Source organism: Nylanderia fulva, unplaced genomic scaffold, assembly GCF_048542155.1.
Source record: "Nylanderia fulva isolate GAGA-0341 unplaced genomic scaffold, ASM4854215v1 Scaffold83, whole genome shotgun sequence".
In the NCBI taxonomy this organism is placed as follows: Eukaryota; Metazoa; Arthropoda; class Insecta; order Hymenoptera; family Formicidae; genus Nylanderia; species Nylanderia fulva.
Genome location: NW_028190950.1, coordinates 67666 through 94489, shown reverse-complemented (window position 1 = coordinate 94489; position 26824 = coordinate 67666). Strand labels below are relative to the sequence as shown.

Here is a 26824-nt window from a genome sequence, read left to right as displayed (position 1 = left end):
ACGCGGCAAGTGGCACCGACACGTACATATCCAGGACCTAAAACCGGCCGAAGCAAGGGAAACAGCCGACCCAAGCGACGAACACGACGCAGGGAGTGACGACGAACGGCCTATCGGGGGGCCATAAACCCCCAAGATAAGTATTAACAGACTGTAGCCCTCACTATCCTGGCCAAACCACCGAAAAACTAACGACAAAAAATTGTTTACCGCATTCCAGCGCGCCCCCACCCTGTCGAATGGGGTATATAGGGCAGCACGAGCCGCACGATCGGCCTAGTCTACGATGAGCTTGCCAGAGAACGTGAACGATCTGTTTGGAGACCTCTCCTCATCATCCGACGACAGCGGTGGAGGGTGGAAGCGGCGATCAACCCCCGCACCACCGACCCCGGCACGAGTCGCACACGTGCCCCGGCCCGGAACGACCATCCAGCGGTCCGACATGGAGACGAGGCGGCGGGCAATCATCCTCGCCACCCCGCCTCCCCCGCGGACGACCCGCCACGGGCCAGAGGTATTGATGGCGTTACGACGCCAGGCCCGAGCGAACGCGACGCGCCGAGCACCCGCCACGGCCAGGCAGCAACGGGGGCCTAACATCTCGACCCCCGCAGCCACCGAGTCCCGGCCCGGGAACCTGGCCGCCGTCTCCGGCCGATCAGCGACCGCCCGACCATCCGGCCCGCCTACGCTCGGACCCACGTCGACCCACCGCGCGCGCCCACCACCGCCGCGTCCGCTGAACACCGCCGCGACGCCGCCAGTGCAGGTGACGCTGGGGGATGGCACCGTAGTGGAGGTCCCCTTTCACGCCGCCACGATCAGCCGGACGTATCGGCTACGTACGGCGGCGGGGAAGTGGATCATCCGCTTCGACCGACAGGGTCGACCACGGGCCGTCCACCCCCTGCCTGCCACCTCCCCGTAAAAAGGGGGGGTGATGTGACGACCTATTAATGGTCGTCACTAAGTGCGCCGGGCCGAACATCTGCCCGACGCTCCTGGCCGACCATCCGCCGGGCGCGTGATCCATCCCCTCCGGGGGGATGCCCAACGCGTAAAAATAAACGCGTGGGGGGACCCGCACCAGTATATAAGCCGGCTCGTCCGATGAGCCGGCACCAGTCCTGTCCTGAATCCTGATCCTGACATCAAGCCTTTGGGTGTACTCGAGGCTTCCAAGACCAAGATTCCTGACAGTCGACGAAGACGGGTGTACCCTCTTCGTAGCCTGGGAGTTCCCGGCGTTCGACTTCCTTCTCTGTGACCGACGGAGGTGGGTTTAACCCCTTCGCTGCCTGGGAGTACCCGGCGTTCGGTTCCTTTCTCCACAACAAACGGAGGTGGGTTTAACCTCTTCGCTGCCTGGGAGTACCCGGCGTTTGGTTCCTTCTCTACAACCGACGGAGGTGGGTTTAACCCCTTCGCTGTCTGGGAGTACCCGGCGTTCGGTTCCTTCTCTACAACCGACGGAGGTGGGTTTAACCCCTTCGCTGCCTGGGAGTACCCGGCGTTCGGTTCCTTTCTCCACGACCGACGGAGGTGGGTTTAACCCCTTCGCTGCCTGGGAGTGCCCGACATTCGGTCTCCTGTGTCCGGCCGACGGAGGTGGGTTTAACCCCTTTGCTGCCTGGGAGTGCCCGGCATTCGGTCTCCTGTGTCCGGCCGACGGAGGTGGGTTTGACCCCTTCGCTGCCTGGGGGTAGCCGGCATTCGGCTCCTTCTCTCCGGTCGGCAGAGGCGGGCGTGCCCCCTCTGACGCCAGGGTGTACCCAGCATCCGACTCTTCCGCAGCGCGCCGCGCCGCCGCCCGCGGCTCCGCGACCGCGAGATATATTGTCCGTCCGCGCGTTAGGAATAAGTTTGTACATAGACAACAGTGTGATCGTCCGCTAGGTTAAGCATATGTATACATAGTGTAAATAGTAATTGAATAAACAAATTGTTAAGCTTAATCACGTGTACGCAAGTTTGGCCTTCCGACCCCGTCGAATCCTGATCCCGGCGAGCCGTCCGAGGCGATACGTAAACCGTACCGTTACATATTTATACAATTTCTTGATAACTATGTAGACAAATGATTTCAATTTTTGTCAAAGTCCTTCGTAAATGTATAACGAATTAATTGCATTTATCTTCATTACACATTCTTATCATTTTTAACTTGGTTTTAAGAGTTAAATTACAGATGACGTAACCTTTTTGCTATGTCGCTCGTGTGTAAGAAAGATAGAGAAGTATAACTTTAATGATTAATTACTCGACCACCGTGCAGACAATTGCCTTCATCTTTGACATGAACGGCAGATTCTCATAGACAAATATCCCCCACAAATTTGAACTAATTCTTATTATTTTGACTTGAGCAACCACTCTCCTTGTCGCTCGTATGTAAAAGAGAGAAAGAGAAGTATAACTTTAATAATTAATTACTCGACAACCGTGCAGACAATTGCCTTCATCTTTAGCATGAACGACAGATTCTCATAGACGAATATCCTCTATAAATTTCAACTAATTCTTATTATTTTGATTTGAGCAACCACCCTCCTTAAGTATAAATTATGCAATTATTACCTTCCTCAGCTATCGCTCCGCTATTTTTTTCTTCTTCTTCTTCAGAAAACGTGGCGTTATTTTCATCTCTCATTTCTTCTTCTTCTTCATCTCCTGTTTGTTCTTCTCGATCTTCCGGCTCTTCTTCTTTTTCATCTTCCGTTTGCTCTATTTCTTTTTCTTCCAACTCTTCATCTTCCTCTTCCTCCTCTTCCTCCTCCTCCTCCACTTCTTCCTCCAGCTCCTCTTCATCTTCCGAAATCGAGTTTATTTCCTCGTCGATTTCCTCCTCCTGTTCTCGCTCCTCTACGACCACGTTTTCATTCGCCGCGTCATCTAATATTCATCAGTCATATATTATTAGTATTTCACATAATTAAAAAATCTTTTGTGTTGATATATACCACTGTAGTATTTTTCTTACTTATTTTCAATCGGAGTAAATATGACCGCCTCATCGAACGGACTTACTTCGCGAACCCGCGTTTCTTCCACGTCGTTGTCACTTTCGGCTAAATCAATAACCGGTGTTCCATCTCCGGCGTTAACACGATGCGTGCACGGCCTGGAACGTATAACATTTTTATTAAAAAATTTCTTGTTTAATATAATGTTTTATAATGTTAAAAACTTACGCGAAGGTCCGGGCTCCGGCGAAGAATCCGCTCGTCGTCTTCTATTTAACCTTAATCTAAGTGATACGGGGTGATTCTCCAGTACACGCAACCGGTTTCCTGTAACGCGTGCGACAGGGCGTACGATAGCTAAAGTTTTAGCGATTTCAATAAATAAATAATTGGGGTAGTTTTAATTAATTTATTTATAATTAAGTTTAATAAAAATAAAAACTTACCATTATTATCTTCTCCCCGCAGAACTCGATGAAAATGTAGGAGGAGATATTCTATATGGCCTGCTGTGTCGTTTTCCTTCTCACCACCGAAATAGTATCGCGACTCGATCACCTCACCTGCGATAATCAGTAATTCGCGAAAAACACTAAAATGTCCTAGTCGGAATAATACCTCTAGCACAGCGCTGGGACATTTTCTCGCGAATTTTTTAAAAATATTGAAGCATTTCTCTTTACTCGCGCATGCTAATTCATATATATGCTTGGAAAAATTTTTCCCGCATAAACTCTGCGCTAGTAATACACAAATTTCAATTACTTTTTTCAAACTCATTATTGAAATTTAATAGTACACTTGCGTCAAATACGTGAATACGAGAGAGACAAAATTCAAAAACTAGCTAACTTAACTCCGAGAGCCGTATTTATACGTGTTTATGGAAATCAAGATGGGGAATTTTCAGGTATCTTTTCTCAATTTTATTTTATCTTTTTTAAATAAAAATAGTAATTAGCTCTATTAAACTTAATGTTTGTGAACAAAGAAGGGCTGTAAGAGCTATATTAAACAAATTGCAGTTGTCAGAAAATCTTAATAAAATTCATTTAAAACGAGAAAATAAATACATAAGAAATAAACATTTATGTGTAGATGATATTAATAAAATGTATTTAAAATGAGAAAATAAATATATAAGAAATAAACAATTATGCGAACGTTTCGGCTGACATTTCAAGCCTTCTTCAGCGCAATACAAATATTTTGATTATAAATTAAAACGTGATATTAAACATTAAAGACGGTAGTTAACATAGTCAAGATAATAAATATGTGAAATCAGTTATTGTCTCAATACATATGTTGTTGAACAAGTCATCGTGTATGACAACCATTGTTTCCGATACATACTTTGTTCGAGAGAACGCACCATGCAATCACCCATGAGAATAGACTTCCTGATTTATTGGTCAAGGGAGATATCTTGATTGAATCCTCCCGATGAAATGTTGTTAAACATTAAATCAAGATCTAAATAAACAAGATCCGATTATTCATTATAGTCTGATAAGTAAAATGCACTGTACACTCACTCAAACAAATCGGTGATAATTTAACAAAAGTTCCACGTATCAGATCCGACATCCCTTTAAACAAGGTTTTTTGCAGAAAACAAAACAGAACGTTAAATCATCACAACTCTCAGATCGCAAATGCGAAAATATCTCAATGTTTTACCTTTTTATATCAAGGTTTGTTTATAAACCCTGATAATTTTGGCAAAGACTCTATAATGTTGTTATATATGTCAGGCAAAAATTCCGTATCAGTTTGTAGATTCAATCCATTAGCTTGTCTTTTTATAAATAACATTTCCGATATTAGTCTTTTATTATAATAAGGTTCTTTATTTAAAATTTTAACTTCGCCCCAATCAAAATCATGGGAGAACTCCAATCTATGATCCGTAACCACCGATTTATTAGAACACTTTCTGTTGATGTGTTTTTTATGTTCCGTTATCCTAGTATTCAATTTTCTGCCAGTCTGACTCACATATGAAGCATCACAATTTTTACAGTTAATTTTATATACTACATTAGTATTCGCTCCTTTAGGTATTTCTTTATGTGTATAGGTATTATGTTAGGTATTATCTTTATGTGTTTTTATAAATTTCCCTAATTTATTCATGCTTACATACGAAAGTCTAGTGTCAGCTTTTTTTGTAATACCTATCAGTTGTTCTGTAATATTCGGTAAATAAGGTACAGTAAAAAACAAAGAAGAGTCATTAGACTGATTTAGACTGTTGTTTTTAATATTATTTTTAGTGTAAAATAGAGTTTTAAGTCTATCGTTTATTGTGTCAAATATGAATTTAACAGGATAATTATTATTTAATAAGATGTTAATAATCATTTCTATATTTTTCTGGTGAAATGAAGGATGTGATAATAAAATTACCCTATCGATCAGACCGATGATTGTGCCTCTTTTTTGACATATAGGGTGTTGCGAAAGAAAATTCAAGTACTTACCAGAGAACGTTGGTTTTCTAAACTAGTCACATATAATTTTATTATCTTTAGATATTAACTTGATGTCCAAGAAATTTAAACTATGGTTACTTTCCTTCTCTATAGTGAATTGTATAGGTGGATGTAATGAATTAAAAGTATGTAACGTATGTTCAATATAGTTATTCGGTACTGACAAAATAAGATCATCTACATATCTATGGAAAAGAATCGGTTTATAGTTAAGTAACTTTAGAGCCTTGGATTCCAAATCTTGTAACACTATATCGGCGACTATGGGGAAAAGAGGGGACCCCATCGGAGTTCCGTAAGTTTGCTTGTATATAGTATCATTAAAAGTAAAAAATGTAGAGTTTAATACTAGACTAATGCCATTTAAAAATTCCGATTTGTTAAGATTGCAGTTATCACTAATGAATTGCCATCTCTCCGATAAACCTTCCAGTGCTAAGTCTACCGGAATGTTAGTGAAAAGTGACACAACATCCAATGAAATTAAACTTGAATTATTTGTTAACTGTAAAGTAGAAAATTTTTCCATTAATTTAAAGCTGTTTTCTGTATAACTACCCGTCTTTGGAATACTTTTTATTAATATCTTGTGTAAAAAGACAGCTAAATTATACAGTAGTGTGTCAATAGACGAAACGATAACCCTATAGGGACAATTGATTTTGTGCACTTTCGGTAATCCATAAGCTCTAGGAAGATTACCATCACTACATGATAAATACTTGTAAGTATTAAACGATATAAAACCTTTATTTTTCTATCTCCCTAAAAGATCACGTAGATTGGAAACAATACTATTAGTAGGGTCTTTTTTTATCAAAATATAAGTGTCTCTGTCTTTAAAAATATTTTCAACCTCCTCTATGTACCTATCTCTGTCCAACGCCACCGTAATATTTCCCTTGTCAGCCTTCGTGATAATAAGATTTGTATTTTCATCTAAAAATTTTTTAGTGTTTATACTCAACTCTAATAATGTTTTATTAAAACCGTTGTCCGGGTATTGGTACTGTTTAATCGCATTCACAACACTCCTAGATTTTTCTCTAACAAAAACTCTTTTATCCGGAGGCAGTTTTTTTAGATTATTTTCAAAATATTTAATAAAATCAATGGTTAATTGCACCTTATTGTTATTCGGAAGACTAAAGTTTTCACCCAATTGAATAAGACTAATTATATTGTCCGATATCGTAGTGTTTGATAAATTGATAAACCAATTATTAATTTTAGAAAGATTTGGATTAGAATCTAGAAAAGAATTAGGATCTACATTTACTACAAATTCATCTCCTTTATCCTTTAACTTCTGTTGTTTGTTTACAAGGTTATTTTTTAAACTAGGATTCAAATTGTAACTATTATTTTCTATCTGGTAATAATATCCTGTTATGTTTTTATTATTGTTATTTATATTTTTAGCTTGAAGGGGATGCCGGAGCGTTGGCCGAACTCCGACGGGTTAGCGCCCTTATTTGAGAGGAACTAAAATTGTCGATAATTACCGACAATTTTAATTCCGCTATTATCGACAGTAATATATATATGTCAAAAAGCCATTTAAGTGTGTTCAACATATTGAAATCAGACAACATAATATATTTTTACTGTCAAATCATCTCGCACACGCATCTAAGCGTGTCAATGACAGTAAAACATACATATATAAATGTGTCTCCTAATTAATGCCCGAATCGACTGGAATATCAAAGTACAGGTATTCAGCACATGCATTGTATGATTTGGATAAAAGATGCTCCAGTATTAGGAAAATTGCCGGATGAAGAAGTTGCTACGTTTATTCGAAAATACGTAACGTGTGAAATTCTAGATGAAAATGTTTCGCCAACGTTGTACCATACGGTAATAAGTGATCAGAATCATAAACATAACTCGTATTGCATGCGTACAAAAAAAACGGCAACTAATATATACAGAAAGTGTCGGTTCGATTTTCCTCGGCCAGTTACTGAGAATTTCGTTTTAAGAGACGTTATCACTTCGATAGTCGGTAGAAAAAATTTACGCAGTAAGAGCAGATTGTACGATCTTCCTCGCAAGGAATCGGAAAGGTTTATAAATGATTATAATTCGGCTATCAAATTAGCCTGGAAGGGAAATATGGACATACAATTTATTAGAAAAAAATCAGAGTTTTTAAACTCATATTTAACAAAATACACGACAAAGTCGGAAAAATGCAATACAGACTTTGAAGTGATAGATTCGAATAAGTCCTTGGCATTGAAACTGTGGAATTTTGCAATGCGTTCATTAAATAACAGAGAATGCGGTGCTTTAGAAGCTGTGGATACACTATTAGGGAATCCCTTGTACGATACGGATAATGATACCGTGGTCAAATGGATCGATGTTAATGAGGTGAGAAATAGAAAAGTTAAAACATTTAATGAAATTAAAGCTCTCGATGAAAATTCTACGAATATTTACTGTTCGTTACTCATCGATGATTACTATCCAAATAAACCTCAGGAATTAGAATCATTGAATTTGTACGATTTTGCCAGATTCTGGGAAATTACGAAACAGATGCCAAATAATGACAAAGTCAAGTGTTACAAACTGGCATCGGGTTTATTTAAAAAAAAACGAAAAAAGGATTATTTAATTAACCATTATCGATTTAATATAAAAACTGAGCCCGAAAAATACTTTTACTCGCTGCTTCTTCTGTTCAAACCATGGAGAGATTTGAGTGAACTCAAAGGTACATTCGAGACTTACACGGATGCCTTTAAGAATTCAGAGTCTGTTTTAACGAAGGCAATGAAATATCACGAAAGGCTCGAAGAAATACAGAAAGCTTTTGAGAACGTTGCTGAATTAATCGAGAAGCGCAAAAATTATCTGAAAACAGCAGACAGAGACAAATCCGATGACGATGAACTGGATTGTAATCCGATAGAAGCTGACGACGCGATGAAAGATCTGGAAGATTTTGGTAAGATTGACGACCCGATTGATTTATCGCAAATGATGTCGCAATTGAACGAAGACCAGAAAAGAGTCTTTGATGGAGTATGCCAAGTTTTACAAGATAAGAATCAGATTCTGCGACTGTACGTAAGTGGCGAGGGTAGTACAGGGAAAAGTTTTCTAATTGAAACGATTAAACATTGGATCAGAATAAATTTGGAAAAAACGACTGCCATATCTGCTCCCACGGGTATCGCAGCATTCAATATCGATGGCTTGACAATCCATAGAATGTTTCAACTACCCGTTAGTCATGAATCTACACCACAATATACGCAATTGTCAGTCATGGTCTTGAAAACTTTGAGAGAACAGTTAAAGAATGTCGAATTATTTATAATCGATGAAGTATCCATGATTTCAAATGTGACACTTATGTTTATCAATCTACGATTATGTGAAATCTTTGATACGACAGATACAGATGATGGTTTCTTTGGCAGAAAACACATTCTCCTGTTTGGGGACTTGTTGCAGCTTTCTCCTGTAAAAGGACAATTTTTGTTTGTTAAAATGTCTCGATCAGAGATTCAGAAGTATTTAGGTACCATGGGTGGATGTGATTTGTGGAGATTGTTTGAGTACGACGAACTTTTGATTAATATGCGACAAAGATGCGATAATACATATCGTGATATACTTTCTAGAATACGAATAGGTTTAATAACGGATTCTGACATCAATGTTCTTCAGTCTAGAAAAATCAATTTTAAAGAAAGTAGTTGCGACGAAAGATTGAATGAACTTTGCGCTTATATGAATCAATTACCGATTGATACAATTTGTTTATTGCCCACGTGTTATTTGTGCAAGGTTTTGAACACAGCAATGCTCGATAAAATCGACAGCGATGAAATTCTACTGATAGCAGAAGATGATGTCGACTGTGCTCCAGCAATAAAAAAAAAGGTGCATAAAATTTTAGAAGACAAAGATGATAAAGTGTCTGAAACAGCTGGCATTGAAAGAGTAATAGCGATTAAAATTGGCGCTAAAATGATGATTCGACGAAACATTGACGTAACTTTGGGACTTGTCAATGGAACGATAGGCAATGTAGTTGCAGTTAATCGCTCTGCTGACGGCAATCGTATTGATTCCATCGAAATAGTTATTTCGGATAACAAAGAAATCGCAATAACGAAAGTAGATATTAAATTTGAAGTATTCCACAAATTAGTGGTACATCGGAAACAATTTCCATTGTTTCTCAGTTATGGAATAACTATACACAAAAGTCAAGGAATTACATGTAACAATGCAATGATGGATTTAGGAACGACTGTATTCAGTGATGGTCAAGCCTATGTAGGTTTGTCACGAGTAAGTAAATTGGAAGGCCTACATTGATAAATTTCAATCCAGCATCAGTTAAAGCAAACTCGAGAGCCATTGTAGAATATAATCGACTGAGATCTATATTTAAATCTGAACTGCCACAAATCAATCCGTCCGAGAAAAAGGTTGTAAAAATGTACGATCGTTGATGGGCTATCCCTAATATCATTGATGATGTGCAGAATTATGATTGTGAAGAACCAGAAAGTTTAATTACGTGGAAAATATATGGCCTTTGCAATAACGATGCTGTTTCGTGTTACGCTAATGTAATATTACAATGTGCGTTTCATTGCGTACGTATTAGGCAACAAATACTGAAAAATAAAGCATAGAATGCATTGACTGATGCTATCTGCGCGTATGGTGAACGTAAATATTGCAACATTCAAGCGGTTAGAAGATCTGTCGGAAAACGCTTCGAAGAACGAACACAACAAGATGTTTCGGAATTTTTTACGGCTCTAATGTCGACGTATTCCGACATCAATGATGTATTAGAACTCGAATTAAAGCACGTAACATGTTGCTCGCAAATGTCAAATGTAATTACAATGTAACTAAGCTGGAAAGCAGTAGTTTGCTAATATTACCTATACATTCGACATTAAAAGGGAAAAAAGGTGTCACTCTACAAAGTTTGATTAATGTAGAATTTTCTAAATGGGAAACGATAAACGGCAATTGTAACGAATGTAAGGGTACCGTGTTGAAAAAGAAAACCGTAATCGAATCAACTTTATCCGTCGTAGTCATACAGCTCAATTTATATACTTTTGTAAACGGTGCTTCTAAAAAAATTATCAACAATCGGATTAACGCCGTGCCGACGAGTAATATCACGATTAATAAAAAAAAGTACAAGGTAATAAGCGCTATATTTCACGAAGGTGAAGAAATGAATCGTGGTCACTACACGTGTATGTTGAGAGCTGACACAAAATCGGAATGGTATTACTCTAATGATATGGAAGTGTTCAAGAAAAAATGGCCCAAAGGAGCACAAGGGGCATACATATTGTTCTTAGAACAGATTAAATAATGGCGCTGTATAAAGGCTGCCGTAAGCGCCGAAATAAAACATCGGCTGTTCTGGCGCTGTATAAAGGCTGCCGTAAACGCTACATTAAAACATCAACTGTTCTAGCGCTGTATAAAAGTTGCCGTAAACGCCAAAATAAAATATTGGCTGCTCTGGCGCTTTATAAAAGCTGCTGTAAGCGCTGCATTAAAATGAGTGCAATAAGTTTCTAATTTGACCTAGGCTTCATGACATTTCAAAAAGTATCATCCAGAAAAAAATTATCAGACAGAAATATGTATGTCGTGTTAAAATTGGAGAGACGAAGAAAAATATATGGTTGCGTTCTCACGAGAATGGGAGATGGAGGGGCCCATTCTTTATTTTCAATATTCATACAAAAATATAAATTCATTCTGTTGCAATTGAAATAAATGTGCAATGTATCGTTAAAAGTTATTACAATTATACAAACATTTACATATATGATTAAATAAAATATATATATATGTATACTATAATATAATTATATATTTTATAAATATGTACATTTATACCATATATTTCAATTATTTTGAACTATATTGCATAAATTGTTACTTATACAAAGTTATGTGATAAGAATCGAAAATACATATATTTGTGATACTTGAATTACTAGAAAGCTGTTCTATATATCTGTACTTTAAAAAGTAACTGATATCCTAAAAAAATCATAAAAATGAAAAAGTCAGGCCATGTTCAAAAGAAGGTACTCAAAAATTTAAACTTTTCAAAATTTAAACGATCTAATAATAAATTATTACAAAAAGTAACTTATATGTTATTCAAGGTGCCAGTTCCAAGTGAACATACGTAAAGTGTATATTATCTAAATTTAGTAATAATATATTACCATGAAAAGTAACTGTGATATTTTATTCAAGGTGCAAGTTTACATTGAACATACATACATATAAGTAAAACTGATTACAATTTGATTCTAGAAAATAAGTGCAATATGTTATTCTTAGTGCACAAAATATAATAGTCGTTTATAGAGATTTGATTTGAAATTCATACTAGCCCGTACAATGAAAAATAATTGCTCGTAATTCCAGAGTACCAATTTGTTAATGACTCAGAAAAATAACATGGCGGCCTGCTCTCAAAAAACTTTCGATGGATAGAATAAATAATTGAAATAAGAGTTGTGAAAATTGTATAAATTAAAAATCTCCAATCTTTCTTTAGTAAAATTTCCCGTTAATGACCATCATTAACCTAGGCAAGGTGGCATATGTGATTGGGATTTAACATTATCAGTAATTTATTGAATAGACAGAGAAAAGTTTTGTTGTATGCATCGGTTCAGTGTTTGAAATAACCATGTACTATCCATATACTGTAAAGCACAAATTCTTCATTTCTATCATAAATAATATCTATTTATTAAAATTTTAGCAGACGTCTTTTAAATAGAAAATAGTGTCTTGCGATCATGAAGAATAAGTTTTGAATAGCAAGGTTTCATTTGATTTACAATTTTCTTCAGAAACACAGAAGAAAAAGGTATTTGTATATAGTTTTGTATATTCACTTCGTTGTGTGTAGAGCTTTTAAAAATAACGTTGAATTCTTATTCTAATCTAATCTTCTTCTAATGTAATTACTTTTCGTACTTCAAATGTTGTAGTAATTATTCTGTAAGAGCTTCGACATTATTTCTAAATGGACATCGAAAAACATCATAAGTAATCTTGTCGTAAAAGTTTTGATTTCCTTTATATTGCAAATTTTTGGTGAGTGCGACGATGTGGTTTTTTTTCAAGTTTTACAGACCCACGCAACAGACACTCACAAAGGAGGATGTTAAAAAATGACCGATTTCAGCCCTTAGAGGTGTAAGTAAAAGCAATAGTGTTTTTTGTGGATTTTGAATTCCTGAATACGATAAAACCATAAAAAATTCTTAAGGCTTGGGAAACACTCTAAAAATTAAATAAGAAGTGGTATGTATAGAAATACAGATTATATATGGAGCTACTTTACAAAACACATCTGTATAAGAATTTTTTTAATGGGGAATGGAAAGAAAGCGTATTTTATAGAAACAAATAAAATTTCTTTCTCTCTTGTTAGAAAGCGCACTCTTTATCGCTCTTTATTTTTCTTTCATTCTCTTTCCTGGTGTTTTGCAAATTGTATGTATGTAATAATTAATCATATGTGTAAATCTTGTATGAAATTGATGAAACGACGTATCAAAATACAAAAACAATCCTCTTATTTCCCTAAATTTCCTTCTCAAAATACTCTATCCGTTTTATTGAATGTATTCTTTTTGTAGGATTGCTTTCATTCTACTTTATATAACCTATCCAAGTCCCATCTTTCATTGTACTTATTGCTTGTCAGTTACACTTTTCTTTACATACATATGCAAAACATACCACTTTCCCCGCTCCTCTTAAAAAAAAAACATGCACATGCATTTTCTAATAGTTCCATATATAGTCCGAATTTCTATAAATACCATTATCTTGCTCAATTTTCTTTCCAGCTATTTTTTTATATTAGATGTATAAATAAGTTCTCAGCTTTGGATTTCATTGGACCGAAATCATCGTTTAAATTTAACTTATTTTTCCACCATTTTGCGGTTTTAAAGCATTGACATTTGGTTTTTTGAAACATCGTGCGAATTGGCGTTTAATGCATATAACCTTAATAATCAGTAGTGTTCATAGCAATCATAAAAGAGCATATTCGATTTTCCACCCACTTTGCGTTTCATCTTAAGAAAAACGCTGCTCAAACCATCAAAATGATTTGTGCTACATATGGTAAGAATGCTGTAAGTCATGCAACGTGCAAAAAATGGTACAAAAAATTTCGCGAAGGAGATTTCAGTCTTGAAGACCAACCACGCACTGGACGCTCTCAAACATTTGAAACGGATGAGCTGCAGAGATTACTTGATCAAAACAGTACGCAAACAGTTATGGCGGATCGCTACTAACAGCAACTCATCAATTTGAGCGATGCAGTCGAAGAAAAGAGGCCATTTACTGGACAAGGAAGCCGCCAAGTCATCTTGCTCCATGATAATGCTCGCCGCATGTTGCGAATAGTTTTATCATATTCAGGAGATCAAAATCCACAAAAAACACTATTGCATTTACTTACACCTCTGGAGGCCAAATTCGGTACTTTTCTAACAACCTTTATTGATCAATTTTCGCGAAATTGGTACCAAAATTTTGCAAATTTTTCGAGAATGGTGACAATAATGGTTTTTTAAACTTTACACCTTTACTTACCCACCCACGCACTCACACATTGATCCTTTTTTCCAAATTAGTAAAATTTTGAAATTTTTCGGGTATGATAACGTGAATTTTTGCAAAATTTTGGTACTAATTTCGAGAAAATTGGTCAATAATGTGTGGGTGCATGGATGGATGAGTAAGGATGTAAAACATAAAAAAAACTACCATCCCCAAAAAATTTGCAAAATTATGGTACCAATTTCAAGAAAATTGGTCAATAATTGTGTGAGTGCATAAGTGGGTGCGTGGGTGGGTGGATGTATGGAGGTGTAAAACTTTGTAAAAATTTTAAAAATCACCATTGTCGCCATCTCCAAAAAATTTGCAAAATTTTGAAAATGTGTTAGTGCGCGGGTGGGTGCGTAAGTGAATGAATAGGGGTGTAAAACTTAAAGAAACCACCATCAATCATCGAAAAATTTGTAAAATTTTAGTACCAATTTCAAGGGAATCAGTTCATTAATAAGAAAGTACATGGGTGGGTGCGTGGATGGATAAAAATTCCAAAAGAGTTACCTAGTAGTCATCTCAGAAAAATTTTTGAAATTTTTGTATCAATTTGGTGAAAATCGGCCCATATATATATATATATTAGTTAAAGTATTTCAATAAATATTTCAATAATAATAATGTAATATAGATATTGATTTGAATAAATAATTATGTTAATTATTTCTGAGAGGCTTTATTATATACTATGGAGTGGAAAAATAACTATCTCAATGTAGTAAGGATATATCTATGTATATTTTATTTATCTTAATCTATTGTGATGACCTCAATCTTTTTCGGAGGTTCGAAGATAAGTCGGAACACCCCAGGGAAAATTTCCACCTTCCTAATGGTGGGAAATCCGTCGGATTTTGATACACGTGTGGGTTCCGGTTTCGAAAGGTCGATCACCTCCTTGGAATCGGCAAGACTCGGAGAGGGCCCGATGGAGATCCGTCGTGGGATTATAGCGAGTGATAATTAAGTAATATATATATATATATATATATATATATATATATAATATATCAAAATATATAATTATTTAATAAATTATCAATTATTAAATGTGTGTGGGAAGCACTCAAAAAACTGTTAAATAAAGTATTACTAGAACATCATTATTTATAAATTAATAATATTTATTCAAAACGCTAGTAGATATTAGTTATTAATAAACTTTTATATATTATTATACCTTTTACTAGTACCTGTCATTCTGTCCTTGCACGTTCTTCCCCTTTTCTCCTGACCACGCGTGTTCTACCGCTCGGCCCCGCTTGTTCGGGTCCTCCCCTCCCCCCCCCGCTACGCATAATAATTCGAAGTATAGGACGTGACATGTGTGCGTGTGCGTGCGTGCGCGTGCGTGCGTGTGTGCGTGCGTGCGCGTGCGTGCGTGTGTGCGTGCGTGCGTGCGTGTGCGCGCGCGCATAAACAAACACACAAACTCTCTCTCTCTCTCACTTCTTCTTGCCTTGTACTTGTAGAGATGTTTGTTGTCCTCTGATAATTATTGCCTGAGTGGATTGTTGGAATCGCAGATGACACACTGTGACACATTGCATAATAAAATAATTTATTTTTTTCATAAATTGGTACTTTCACTCCCGATCAAAAATTATTGCAATAAATAACTGATTACAACACTTAATCACAATCTGGGGGCTTTTTTTTAGAATTTACTCTGAAAATTATAGAACGCCGTTTTACTTTATAACAGAAAAAATATTTCATTTAATATTAAAGTTTCAATAATTAATTGTCTTATAAAATATCAATAAAATAAATTTATGTTAATACATAACAATAATTCCATGAATTAAAATTATATCACGACATAATAAGTAATCAAATTTTTATTATGTCTCGACATAACTATAATTCACCAAATTATTTTTATGTCGCGACATAATAATAAATCGATGAATTTAAATTATATCGCGACATAAAAATTATTCGGTGAATTAAAATTATGTCGACATAATAAAAATTTGATGAATTAAAATTATATCGCAACATAAAAAGAATTCGGTGAATTAAAATTACCACCTGACAATAAATAAGAGCAAAATCTGTGAAATAAAGACACCATTGATACAAGGTGATAAGAAAATAAATCAAATAAAAAAAATTTCAAATTCTTCTTCTGATAATTCAGATAGAAATGACACAAGCAATGATTCAGATGAAGCTTCTAATATATCAAACGATTTAAATACAAACCAAATGACCTATGAAATAAAAAAACCACTGATAAAAAGTGTTAAGAAAATAACTAAGCCACTGATACAAAGTAATAAGAAAATAATTAATATTCAGTCTGAAAAAAAAATTTCTACAGTTACATGTAGTAAATCTATAAATTCACAAGAACATCGAACAGCAAATAAAAACCCTGTTCCACAAAATTCAGATACAATATCTACATCCGATACTTGTAATGCTGAGATTGATTTAGGTAAATATAAAATATCTGTTATTAATTTTAAATTTTTGTAAAAACTTACTTATATATATTACTAAAGTTTTAATTTTTTTTATTTATATCACTGTAAACATGCATTTAAAATGCTATATAATTCGTAGTATATAATCTGAGTAGATATATAATAATATGTCACCATTATTTTTGCAGATTTTTATAATTTAGTTATCAGAAAACTAAATGCAGTATTGTTAAATCTTGTAACAATTGATGAACGTTTAATAAAGTTGGATAATCACATAAAAAGAAATGAGGATACGGATTCAAAAGAAAATAATGATTATGATTTTGATTTGCCAGCAGATACCATAGAACAATTACAGAGAATTGATAATCAATTAAAAAACAAATGTGTTGCTGCAGAAATGGTATGTACAAAATATTATCATTTTATACTCACGATTAGAAACTTTTTATTGAAATGTCTTGTTATAATAAAAAAAGCAATATTTTGAACATATTTATATTAACTTTGTTTATAAGAGAAAAACAAATATTTACTATTTTGATTTTTTTAGATCATAAACTGATATTAATTATAAATTATTTCATATTTTTAGACAAGACAATTCAGCCTTTTAGGAGGTAAAGATTAGCATGATGTGATTTTGTATATAATAAAACATATTTTAACAAATAAATTAGCAATGGAATACAGTTGGGCTGGTGCAAAATTGAAAAATGCCTTTAAAGATCTTCGCATTACTAAATGTATCATAACTATATAAATATTTAATCACAAAAATGTATTTATTGATGTATTTTTGATACTTTAGATATAGTATTCTATGCATGGTTATATTGGATGATGCTATTAGAACTCTAATATCATCATTCAATATATATCATAGGAATGTAAAATAATTTTGAATAATATATGCACATATATATATTATATATATATATATATATATATAAATGTCAAAGGGTTTGTTCCAAAACAGTTAAAAATCTTACAGTTTTTAAATACATTTTAATAAAGCAAACTGATTGTGATCTAAAAAAATTAAATATTTCTTTCCGTTCTCGAGATATTATGTTTTAAAGTCTTCCAAGACACTTGCATAATGGCAGCTTTCAGAGCAATAGTGATTTCCAGGACTGCCTTTTTTTTTTTTTTTTTGACGCTGGGAAAACCGTCATGGTACCACGCACCTCCGGGTAGAGGTGCGGGTTATGTGGGATTTCTTGTTTCCCTTGATCGAGCCACTCATGGCTCGACCAGGGAGCCCAAGACCTACCGCACTAAAACCCGAACGGATGTCCTACTCGTGGCGTTGAATGGGGGGTGCCGAGGATGCTGGTTTCCCATAGCCGTCTCGGAAACCACCCCCCCACCAATAGTCCCGGGGAGCCGCCTCGACCTTGCGGCCGAGACCCCTCCCCGACCGCACAGTCAATGACTGTGCAGTTCCCTCGCGGTTGCGGCGCAAGGTGAACACCGGCCCCACGCCGCGCTCTCCCAAAGAGTTTGGGGGCGGGGCCATGGCTCGGGAGCTCCCGCTCGAGCTATCGCCCTTTGCCCCCCCAGTGATCGCAACCCCCGGATTCCCAAAGGGTGATCCGGTTCGGCGTTCCACCGGGGAAGCCCTCACCGGGGGGTTCCTCTCTGAAGGAGAGAAACCCCCCTCCGTGGACGACGTTGCCCTCCCATCGGTGCCTTATGACTCCCGGTGAGAGGGCCCCGCACGTCACGTCTCCGTCATTGAGAAGGTCCCAGGCGCCCCGGGCGGGCGGGCGATGCCCACCCGCCAGGGACGCGTGGCCCCCCCTCGACCCCCCCGGCTGCGGCTTCCTCCGCTCCCTTGGGAGTTAGGATTCGGCCACAACCAGGGGGATTTCCCTTTGGCAGAAGGGGGCCGGCCGACCAGAGTCGCCCGGCCCCCCCCCCCGCCAATCCTGCCGAGGTCTCCGGGGGGAAGGTCCCAGAATTTATATGTCCCTAGCCCCCTCCCCCCCCGAAGATCTCATCCTGCATCTAAATTAGATGCAGGTATGATGGGTGCGCACCTCCCCCCCCCGATCCCCGACGCCCCCGTCGGACGAATAATCGTCCGCGGTGGGCGCCGAGGAAAGAGGGAGCACGCCCCCATCTGTTTGTTGGTTTTCCCCCTCTTCGTTGCTGTCCTCAGCCTCTCCCTCCCTCCTCCCACTCCCTTCTCCTTTCTTCCTTCCTCTCTCTATCTCGCTCTCTTTCCTCTTTCTGCCGCAATACTTTCTCGCAGAAGGAGGAGAAAGCCCTCCATGCATCTTCGCTTTCCGTGATTTTTCGCACAATCACGGAAAGTCTCAAGTCCCTTCCTATTGCGGCCACCAACTCTATTCGTTCTCCCTCCCAGGCAACACAGTCCTCAAGTGTGTGCTGGGCGGTGTCCCGATGGTGGCCGCAATGGTGGCAACGTGTGGTGCGTTCCTTTCCTATTCGACTCAGGTACTCACCGAAGCAACCATGCCTGGTGAGCACCTGAGTCATGCGATATGTTACATCCCCATTCGCCCTGCCTAGCCATTGCTCCAGGCAGGGCTGGAGGCCCCGACGGTGCGTTGTCCAGGGAGACTAGGATCTTCCAGTCTCCTGGACCAATCCTCGATGAGTCGCCGTCGGGTGTGGATCCTCAGATTACGCCGGATACTGTCCGTCACAATGACACCCTCCTTTTGCAGCCCGCGTGTACGTTTATACACGTCCGTGTACATGCGGGTTAGCAATTCAATGGGAGGCACTCCGGAGAGTACTCCCATTGCCGTCCAGCTAACTGTACGGAACCCTCTGCACACCCTGTTGGCGACCCGTCTCTGCAGTTGGTGCAGTGAATTTCGCAGCTTCCGGGTCGCCTCCAGTTTTTCTGCCCATACAGGGGCTCCGTACATTATCATTGCGTGGACAGTCCCGGCGTATAATCGGCGAACCCTTTCGTCGGGTCCCCCGAGATTCGGCAGAAGCCGACATAGGGCCATCGCGGCCCTGTCTATCCTCGGAGTTATCCGGCGAAAGTGCTCGCCGAATGTCCATTTACCATCCAGGTGGAGACCCAGATATTTTATTTGGGTCCCCACCTCTATGGGGGTGTTTTCCACCCTTATTCGAGGACTGCCCTGGAATAATTCTATGTATATTGGTGTATTCCAAAGAAAATAACAGTGTACGATGCTAAAAATGTTTCTATGTTAAGATAAATTCACATTATTACCCCATTTGTCTTGCTCGCTTTCAGAACGAAAGCAAGCAAAATAAACTTGGCCAATGATATTATGAATGCGTTCGGGGAAACGCGATTAACGCTATTAACATTTCTTCTTCTTCTAACATTTCTGTTTCTCCTTTCTAAACAAAAGGAAAAACGAAGAAAAAGAAACGCTGGTAGCGCTCTCCCCGAACACACCCTATGTGTACAATGTGAATTATCCTTAAAATACATGTGATCTAACCCTTATTGCAAAACGTTGGTATTACCGAATGCGACACCTGCTGTGTGCCGGTTTTGTATGTAGATTATATAGCCTTGAATTGCGCGGTACTAATATTAGTTTTGATAAAAATATTTCATCATTTTTGGTGTTTTTAACTTTTTACTTTAGTCAAACTGTTTTCTTTACTCAAATTGAAACATACTAAAAAATTAATAGTTGTGAAATCTACTAGTCTAATTAAAAAGAAAAAAGATTATTTGATAAAATTAGACAATAGAAAACGATGGGTTGGAATATTTCTTTGTAAATCGGGTAAGTAAAATATTATTTAAAATTTTTGGATGTTTAGAACATTATAATAAATATAAATAATAATAAAAAATACAAGAAAGTGCAATCATATTTAATTGGTTCAAATAAAAAAATATTTAAAAAATGTTACGGAAAAAATGCAATTAATTTTAGTTATTTTCAGATGAAAAACACACTCTTATAGAAATAAAAAAGAACATAGATACCAACTCACCAAAAATTCTAATAAAGGATATTAACAAAGGGTCAAGTGACCAATGTGAAAATAATGAAATTACTGGTAATTATATACTGATTTTTTTTATATTTATAATTATTGCCTATTATACTGCATAAATTATATGTGAAAGATCAAATTCTTTAATATTGTTACTTTTAGTATTTAAATACTGAGGTTTCAATATTCTAGTACTGTGCTGTAAGAGAATCTTTGTCGAAAGTACATATCTTAAAATATATCTTATCAGACCTCTATTCTAATATTAAATAAATGATACAATAATTTAAGCATTTAATAGAATTTTAATTTAATTTAAATAAAATAAATTTACGAATAATATGGCTAAATCGCTCTTATTTTAAATAACAAAGATAGAGAATCTATTGCTGTAAGAGCCAATATATAATGCTTAGCAAATTTGCCAAGATGAGAAACTATCTCAAATCGAGATTTATAAGTTCCTCTTCCTTTCTAACAAACCTCCTAAAATTTTCCTAAAATTAATATAGACCAGAAAAATATATCGGCCCGAAAAAGTCGGCTGAATCGAGAATCGAACCCGAGACCTTCCGCTTGCCGGGCGACTGTTCTTCCAGCTGAGCTATTCAGACACCTTAACAAACCACTATACCTCTCTCGTCCCAATGTAAACTAATGAAAATACACGTATTACAGCCAGCGTGTGTAACAAACGAATGATATGGCTAAATCGCTCTTATTTTAAATAACAAAGATAGAGAAAGAATTTATTGAAGCTTCAATAAATTCTTTGCGAACTCTTTTGAACTCTGCAAACTATTGTGATATCTGGGTAGCATTACGCAGTAATGAAATCTTTGTCGCGCGAAAGCAATTTTTAATGGACACAAACAACAATAAAAGCCATACGTGTAAGTTATATTATTAAAAGTAATATTTACAAAGATGTTTTTGAATTATTTGCAGGTAATAAGCCAATTAATATAATAAATAATGACAAATGTGCTTTCAATGCAGACACAATAAATCAATTTTATATTCAATATGAGGAATCAAATATTATAGTAAACTCATATTTAGATTTGGATGTGAAGTCCGATTTTCACAATGATAAATTACAGAGCAATGTTATAACTAATGAAAATTTACAAAGTCATACATTAGATAAAACTAAATCTTCTAAAAACTATCCTCGAATTATAGAAGACAAGAAATGCAAAATAAATATGATTATTTTATTAAAAAGTAGTGACACAACAGCAAATAGTTTACGTAATACATCTATTCTGGGGAATTTAGAACTTTCTGATGTAAATCTTTCTGATATAAATGTTCCTGATATGAATGGAATAAACATAAATAATTTTAAAAATTGTGGTACAAATTTAAATAATAATAATGGAGAAGAAATGATTCACGAAGTACTAGCTAAAAATAAATCCACGTTTACATCTGTCACTGAAAATATTAAATTGGACAGCACTATAGTACCATTTTGTGATTTAAACGGAGTTAAGAATTCTTCTATAAACATCGATATAAATAACAATAACAATAAATTATATTGCAGTAACTCACAAATTGAAAATATCTCGCAAAATACAGATATGTATATTTTTATTAATTTGTTCCTTTAAAAAGTATTTAATTATGTTCGCGATATTGGTTTCACTAAAGACAGTATATTTACAGTATATTTAAAAATAACAATATTATAAAAGTTAAATTTAGATTTGTTATTAAGCTTAAATAAAATATTTAATAATTTTTATCCATCAAATTATTACGTAGGGTAATATAAACTAATACTAATTTAATAACTAAAAATATAATTTAAACTAATTTTTAATTTTTTTTTTTTGCTCACAATAATAAAAAAGTAACAGTTTACGAAGTTAAGCGTCGTTTACAATGAGATTTTAAGACGTAAGACGTAAGAAATTGAACAATCACAGACAAGATAAGAGAAGAATAATCTCTCTTTGACTGTATTGGTCAATTTCTTAAGTCTTACGTTTTAAAATCTCATTGTAGACGACGCGTTACATATCGTTTATAAATTCTTTTGAATTAAGCTAACTTAATGTAAATAATGTGGTATACTTTTTAAATATAATTTAACTTTAATTTGTCATTTTTAAAAATTAAATTCATTAAGTATTAACTTATTAAATTGTCAATAAATAAAATTTATTAATTTTACTCAATTATTTTTTTTACTTAGCATTTCTATAATTTGATAAAAATAAAGCATAATATTTGTAATATTCATATATTTTTAAAATAAAATATTTTAAAATGTTTATTATTTCAGATTTTGAGAAAAATCAAATTTCTAATGTAAGCGATAAAGATTCGGATTATGAATCATCTATTCAGAGTTCAAATGATACTGATGTTGAACATACTGATATTGAAATAAATGATGATTTAGAAATAGCAAATAATGAATCTAGCATATTAGCAAATTCTTCAGAAAATGCAAACGAAAAAAATATGTTAAAAAAAAAAAATAGAAACATGCAAAGATGATGAATTATTTGTAGAATTGTCTCGAGGGCCCAAAGGAAATAAAAAATATAATTTTTGCTTTTACTGCAATACTATGCAAAGTAAAATTGCTTGGCACCTAGAATTAAAACATAAAAATGAAGAAGAAGTAAAAATGTTTTTATTACTTCCAAAAAAATCTAGAAAGCGAAGAGATGTAATTAGTCAAATAAGAAAAAGAGGCAATTTTAAATATAATACACAGGCAGATTTAAATGACGGTTCCATAATTGTTGTAAGAAGACCTACTAAAGAAGAGAAGCAATGTGGTTCTTATTTTTTACCATGTTCTAAGTGTAGAGGACATTATGCAATACATAATCTCAGGCATCATTATCGCATTTGTGCTAACAATAAGAAGAAAGATACAACTCGAAATGTATTAAAATTAGCACGAAGCACTGCACAATCTGTTCATAATCGTGCAAGCCATAAATTAAGAAAGGACATTCTTCCTGTCATGCGAAATATTTATAAATTAATAAAGTACGATTTATTAATTATACTATACGGAAATTACCTCTGTCAAATTCATAGATTGCAGCATTTAGGAGACCACATACGACAACAATTACGACTTTTTGGACGATATTTAGAAGTATTAAAATCAATAGAATCGGCAATACAAGAATTACAAATACTATTTGACCCGAAATATTATGATATTGCTATAAAAGCAGTAAATATAATTGCTAAATATAATGAAAACACAGAATCATATGATATACCATATAATGCTACAGCTATGGGCACATGTTTAAAAAAATTATGTAAGATCTTAATCAACGAATTTATTAAACAACATGCGAAAAACAAAAATCAGCAAAAAATTTTCTAAAGATTTTAGAAGTCGAATATGGTAGTACCGTTAATAAAACAGTTACAGAAATACAGACTAGAAACAGTCGAAAGAAAAAAGTTAATCTTCCGAAAACATCAGATATCAAAAAGTTAACCAATTATTTAGAAGAAATAAGAGTATCTAGCATGCGAGAAATAAAAAATGAATTCACGTTTTGTGCTTGGAAATCACTTGCTGAAGCAATATTAATAATAATTTAAATTTTTAATCGGCGACGTGCAGGAGAGATAGAAAGAGCTTACATTGTTGATTACAAAAATTTCATAAAAATTACAAAAAAGGATGAATTATATGAAAGGTTACCACAAAAAGAAAAAATATCTGCTTTAAAGTACATTCGTTTCACAATTCGTGGCAAGCTAAATCGGAACGTTCCAGTCCTTTTGAATGCTAAAATGACAGAGGCTTTAGACATAATTTTAAGATATCGGAAATTGGCAGGAGTAAGTTCAAAAAATCTATATATATTTGGATTGCCAGGTGCAGATAAAAAACGATTTAGATATTTAAGAGCGAGTAAATTGATGCGTGAATTTGCTAATCTATGTGGAGCAGAGAACAAAGAAAGCTTACGTGGGACTATTTTACGGAAAGACATGGCAACAAAATGTTCACACTTACCAGATAGTGAAATTTCTCTCATTGCTGATTTTATGGGTCACCATAAGGATATACATAAAAATATTTACAGACAGCCTGTAGTAGAATCTGACTCTAAAAACTCACCTTTAAAAAAAGGTAAAAAAAGGCGACTAGTTAAGGGGCACGCCATTAACAAAAATTATCCATTGCAAACCCATGTACAATAGAATTGTATGAAAAATTATCGATTATAAACCCATGTACAATCGTAACAAAAGTAATGAAATAAAAAAAAAATTGCGCCAAGTGAAAGTAGAAACTTGTACCAGTGGAAAATTAAAGTTGCAGACATATATAGAGTCGTATAATGAATCAATAAAAATTTAAATTTGCAAATGTAGAATTGTACCATAAAAAAACTTATCTTTTAAAAAAAAAGATAAACAAGATGCCAAGTCCATGCGCCATGTGAAAAAGTGTTAAACAAAAAAGTATTTTTAAGTAAAAAAATCTATCAATTGACAAAAATTTATGTTCTAAAATTAATATCTCTACAAAAAGTAATGTCCAATTATTGCGCGAATAAATAAACATTTTTATAAAAAATTAAAATTTAAAAACTTATGCAAATTTAAAATTAATATAAAATAAAAAGAAATAAAAAAAATTTTAGTTAAAAAAACTGGGCGCGCTGCAATGAGTTTAAAAGTAACAATTTAATTTTAATATCATTAGAATATTATTTAGCAGCGCGCCCAGTTTTTTTAACTAAAATTTTTTTATTTCTTTTTATTTTATATTAATTTTAAATTTGCATAAGTTTTTAAATTTTAATTTTTTATAAAAATGTTTATTTATTCGCGCAATAATTGGACATTACTTTTTGTAGAGATATTAATTTTAGAACATAAATTTTTGTCAATTGATAGATTTTTTTACTTAAAAATACTTTTTTGTTTAACACTTTTTCACATGGCGCATGGACTTGGCATCTTGTTTATCTTTTTTTTTAAAAGATAAGTTTTTTTATGGAACAATTCTACATTTGCAAATTTAAATTTTTATTGATTCATTATACGACTCTATATATGTCTGCAACTTTAATTTTCCACTGGTACAAGTTTCTACTTTCACTTGGCGCAATTTTTTTTTTATTTCATTACTTTTGTTACGATTGTACATGGGTTTATAATCGATAATTTTTCATACAATTCTATTGTACATGGGTTTGCAATGGATAATTTTTGTTAATGGCGTGCCCCTTAACTGGTCGGTTAGGAATAAGTGTTCTCAATCATCGTTGTCGATATCGAATCGAAAAAATAACTTTTTTATATATAATTGTCTTCATGATTTCTTGCAATACTATTTGAAAAGATTACATATTTTATAGCAATTATTCGTTCCGTGGTAATATTGTGAAGAATTTTAATTTTTGCCAAAAATGTCAAATTGTTGTTGAATTTCTTCAAATTTTTGTTACAGAAAGTGTATAAATATACCTTCACAAAAGTTATATTTTAAATCTAATTTTTAACATTTTTTACTCGGTATAAGAGCAAAATATAAGAGCTGTATGGTATTTAGACTTGCAAATATGATCGGTTTTTATAAAAAACCCAAAAATTTATGCTAATTTATGCTAATCTTATTATCTAAACGTAAATAAAATAGAATGAAACAAAATGCAAAATAATTGATTACTTTTCACTTTATTCAATTGTTTATCATAAAAACTCTACTGTTAGAAGTTAACCCCATCAACCCTAATAAATCTAAATTTACTTTAATTTATTATCTAGTTTTTGTTTCACATTGTGTTTACATTTTTACATCATTAATTATATTAATTTGTTCACAGATGCTATTTTACATACATATCCGGCAACAAAAGAAATTGAATTCGAAGAGATCGTCGCAGAATGGTTCCGGTTTGCTAAACAACGACGAAATCGAACAATAGAAAAAGAGAAGAAAAGAGCAGAAAGAAGAAAGACAACGGATGAGACAAGAGAGAATGAAGCAAACTCTTAACAAGGTTAAAGATAATATAAAGACACTTGCTACTGTCATATACCGTGAAAAAATGCCTTTGTGTCTTTTGTCAAAAACTCTTTTTCATATTTTTCTTTTTTTTATTCATATGAACGTTTATTATTATATATAGTATATCTAGGTTATTATATAAAGAAATTCACTATACAACGGAATAAAAAAGTCTGCAATTGCCATCTTTAACGAATGATGCGTGACACTATATACAAATAATAATAATATAGAAACATACATATAATGTAG

At 34.8% G+C, this 26824-nt stretch overlaps 1 pseudogene; it reads left to right on the top strand.

Moving 5' to 3' along the window:
• The first annotated feature begins 286 nt into the window (after nucleotides 1-286).
• Nucleotides 287-26560, top strand: LOC146719867 (uncharacterized; annotated as a pseudogene).
• Nucleotides 26561-26824: the final 264 nt, after the last annotated feature.